We start from the raw sequence: 4,712 nt of genomic DNA, 5'->3' as shown, positions 1-4,712 counted from the left end.
AGGTTTGTCCTGGAGAGGGTAAAGCCAGAATGCTCCTTGAAGTCAAGGATTCTGAAGCTTTGTCTGACATACTTTGGGCATGTTGCAAGGAAGGACTGGTCCTTGGAGAGGGACATCATGTTTGGGAGAGTGGAGGGACAGCGCAGGAGAGGAAGGCCCTTGAGATGGACCAATTAAGTGATTGGCATGGTGGGAGTATGTGTTGGAGACAGAGATGTTGGCACAGGATAGAGCAGGATTTAGGGCTCTTGGACATAGGGTCGCTATGAGTTGCAAGTGACTCAATGGCACATAACCACAAGGTGGATTAAGGCAGGGTTATAGTAAGGATCTTTAGGGAGGGACATTTCCATTGTGGTTTAGCTAGGTGGGTGGTCTTCTAGGGAGGGGCACTCCATGGTAATTGAGGCTGTTCACTCTCTTTATTGACATGTTGATATTCCTTGAATCCTTTGTTCTCCTTTTGACCCTGGTCTGGGCCTGACATCCTAGCCTCTTTGGTGAGAGGAAAGGGTGGCATATTCTTTCTAGCTACTTCCTGCTGAACAGGGGTGAAGATCTAAGGTTCAGAGGCTAGATGGGGATGGTCCAGGACCAGTAGCCAGGGGAGAATATGGATGTTACCGCAGCTGTTTCAAGTTGATCATTTCTTTTATCCTGTGAAGTAGGAATTCAAAAAGGCAGGGAGCAATTAATGACAATATGAAGAGCTACTTAGGGCTTGGGATCTGAGTGAGGTGAAGAGCATTGGGGAGAGTGATTAGTAACAGTATGAAGAGATACTTAGTGCTTGGGATTTGAGTGAGGCAGAGTTGTAGGGAGCGATTAGTAATGTAAGGTAAAAAAGGCACAGAGAACTGGGCGAAGTGAAACAAAGAGTTTATTAGTGGCTCTCGGGGCAGATTTACTGTCTGAGGCCAGAGAAAGGCAGGGTCAGGCAGCAAAGTTACCAGTTAGGAAAGGTTACACGTTAAGCTTTATAGGGAGGGGATGGGGGTAGGGAGGTCAAACTGGTGGTCAGATCTCCTGGAGAAAGTTGATTGGATGCCCTTTGTTAGCTTCTAATGACGGAGCTGCTCAGTCATGCAAGATGTGGTTGATGGCTGGGTTTCCTTCTGATTGGCCAGTCGTCTTACCCCTATCTCTTAGATGTCTCTTAGAAGGTGCAGTCAGCACAAGATGTCACCCAGGCCCCAAGGTGACCTTTCAAGTGACAATATGAAGAGATACTTAGGGCTTGGGGTTTGAATGAGGTGAAGAGTAGTGGGACCTACCATTTGAGAGGTGTAGGAGGTCTGCTTGGCATATTTGACCTGTGAAAGGTAGTGCCAATTGGGGTTACTTATGACCTTAACCACTGTGGGGTGGTTAGGATGACTGTGTAAAGTCTATCTTAGCATGGTTGAAGAGGGTGAACTCTATTTGATGATGCTGGTGTTTGATGAGGACAGCATCTCCTGGGGTGACTCTAGCTGTCTAGTATAGACTTTCAGGTTAGGGTCTGGGATGCAGTGATTTGCGTGTTCCCGGAGTAACTGCCTAATGAGAGAGATGAGGAAGATATGATGCTAAAAGAGGGGGTTCAGTAGCTTGGTTATCGTTCAGTAGAAATGGTTGGCTGTGCATCAGCTCAAAGAGGCTCAGAAAGGATGGTGAGTGGGGGGTTGCTCACATACAGGCTAAGGCAATATAGTAAGTTGCTGTTTTCCACACTCTGTTTATGGAAACTATAAGATAAGCTGCTTAATGGTAACCTTCAGAGGTCCTTCAAGAGCTACTGTTAACAGAGTATGGTCTGGATTAGGGATGGATTGGTTAAGTAGGGAGGGAAAGGGAGCCCATATGTTCAAGGACTTAAAGGCAGCCATGGTCATAAGTCCAGGTGTCTACTGGAAGTAGGTTGGCTGGGCTGAAGGACAGTGATTGAGAGGTTAATATTAGGGTTCTCTAAAAAGGGAAAATGGAGCTCCTATATCCACCCAGGGGGAAGTAAAGATAGGAAGTGGTGGGAAAGCAGGTTTTGGGAAAGCAGGTCTCGAAGTCTATGGCTAGAGAAGACTTGCAGAGGGCTTTTCAAAGTGAGTTTAAGCACCTCTTTAGTGAGGCGAGTTGCTGCTTCTAGGGATCACAAGCAGGGCTGTCATATCTGGGTGGAATATCAAGCTGCTTAGTGAGGAATGCAATGGGGGTACAGGTGGGTCCAAGAGGCTGAGCCAAGACAACAGCAATACCCTGGTTTACATCAGTGTATAGATGGAAAGGTTTAGATAGATTTGACAATGCAAGGGGTGGGGACTGTAAGTTGTTGTTGTTATGTGCCGTCGAGTCATTTGCGACTCATAGCGACCCTATGTACAATAGCCCTAAACCCTGCTCTATCCTGTGCCAATCTCATTGTCCCCGACACACCCATCCCGAGTACCCCAGTCACTGAATCAATCCACCTCATAGAGGGTCTTCCCCTCCTGCGCTGTCCCTCTACTCTACCCAGCATGATGTCCTTCTCAAAAGACCTGTCTCTCCTTACAATATGTCCAAAGTATGTCAGGCGAAGCCCCAGAATTCTTGCCTCCAAGGAGCAGCCTGGTTTAACCCTCTCTAGGATGAATCTGTTTTCTTGGCAGTCCATGGTACATTCAATACTCTTCTCCAGCACAACAGCTCAAAGGCGTCAATTCTCCTTCTATCCTCCCTAGTCATTGTCCAACTCTCTGATGCATAACAAGTGATTGCAAAAGCCATGGCCTGTATCAGGCAGACCTTAGTCTCCAGAGAGACACTGTTGCTCTTGAGTATTTTGGAGAGGTCCCTAACCGCAGACTTTCCCATTGCAATACGTTTTTTTTATTTCCTGGCTACTGGTGCCAAGAAAAAAAGCTTTTTTAACTATGTGGCATGAATCTAGGGTTCCTTGTGGGGTGGCTTTTGTCACATCATAAAAGAGTTTGGCTAGTAAGGAAAAGTTAGGAACCTAGAGTCTAAGGAAGCCAATAAATCTGAGAAAAGAGTATTTGATCAGTAGTTGTAGGTGGTTGGAGGCTTTTAATGACTTGGCTAGTAGTGGGGGTCAATTGAAAACTGAGATAATGTAACTGTGGGGAGAGATGGTTGGTCCTTGGAGGAGGATACTCTGTATACTTTGGAGGCCAAGAAGTTAAGAAGTTGAGCAGTGTGAGTTCATGAAAGTTGACATGAGGGGCTACACAATAAAAGATCATTAACATATTACAAAGAACATTAGGGGATAAGAAGCTTATTGGAAAGTAAGCAAGTAATCATGGGTTTTAAATTTTTGTGGTGTTGTGCATAAATAGGAAATTGGGGCCTGGCAGGAAAATAGGAGGGGTTTTTCTGCATAACAAGGACAGGTTGGTGGTGGGAGGCTACAGATGGAGTGGAAAGATCCCATACAACGAGGTTGACAACGTGTGGTGATAGAGGTAGTGTAGAAAGGAGCTCAGAAGAAAGAGCGCTAAGGTGAATAGAACTAAAAGCTGATCAGGTAAACTAGGTTCGCTTGACTCCCAGTGAAACACAGCTCTCAGTTTAGACTGGAGGTCAGTGTCTACCTAGCAACAAGGTTGGGCATGTAGGGATAATTAGAAAGGAAAGTAATGAGGAGAGGTTGAGTGGTTAAAAGGTTTATAAGGGAGGCTATCAATTTCCATTACTGAGACTTGGGAAGGAAAAACAAGACCCAAGAAAGAAGGTACTGAAAAGGTACTCCATGTGAACAAGAAAGAAAACTAGCTTACCTGCTGCTTGAAAGTTCACCCTGGCCTCTGCAATGGTGATGGGGGTCATCGAACCTGGGCATCTTCAATCTTCAGCAGCCAGGCTAAGAGTTCGGCAGGGATGAGGACTGGGTTTGGTGGAGGGGCTACCCTACCACAGCTTGGTGCTGAAGGGCAGTCGGCCTTCCAAAGGCCTAGTGTCCCACAGATAGGGCAAGGCTGTGTTGGAGGGTGAGGGTCAAGGTAGAGGTTAGCCCAGTGACCATCTTTACCACACTTGAAGCATGCACCAGAAGGTACCTGGCTTCTTGAATGAGGAGGTATTTTCTGACCACTCACCACTGCTGCTGCCACTGCCTGCAGGGCAGCTATCAGGGCTTGAGTCTGCAGGTTCGCTTTCTGACAGGCCTGAGTCTCTGCGTGTTCCTCTTGGGCATAAAAAAATTTAAAGGCCATGTTTATACCAGGTCTTAAATGGATGTTTGGGGAACATCTTCAGCCTTTTTGAGTTTCTTTTTTGATATTAGATGCTGATTGAGTGATGAGTAGCTAGGACAGTGGCCCCTGCTGGGGAGGTAGGGTCTAAGTGGGTATAACTGAGTCAGGGCTTCAGCGAGAGGGTTAAGGAAAGCAGCTGGGTTCTCATTTTTAGCTAGGGTAATCTCTCTGAGCTTATCAAAATTGACTTCTTTATGGGAGATGGCATGTAGGTTGGCTGACAGATACTGAATTATATGGTTACAGCTGGCTTGATCATCTCTTCCTGCTGCTGTATTAATTTGGTATGTCCAATTTGGCTCTTGCTGGGGGGTAGCTTGGGGGCCAACTGGCATGGAACTGTCTTTTTTCTAACTTATTTTTTATTATGTTTGGGTATTTTTTTCTAATTCATTTTAATGAAAGTTTACAGAGACTTAGGGTTTCCATTTATTCATTGTTGCACTTTTCTCCCTGCCCACCTCCTCCTCCCAATTCACT

The sequence above is a fragment of the Elephantulus edwardii genome, unplaced genomic scaffold (genome assembly GCF_000299155.1).
Source record: "Elephantulus edwardii isolate Elephantulus edwardi_28Jun2011 unplaced genomic scaffold, EleEdw1.0 scaffold00135, whole genome shotgun sequence".
In the NCBI taxonomy this organism is placed as follows: Eukaryota; Metazoa; Chordata; class Mammalia; order Macroscelidea; family Macroscelididae; genus Elephantulus; species Elephantulus edwardii.
Note: the sequence above shows the minus strand (reverse complement) of the source record.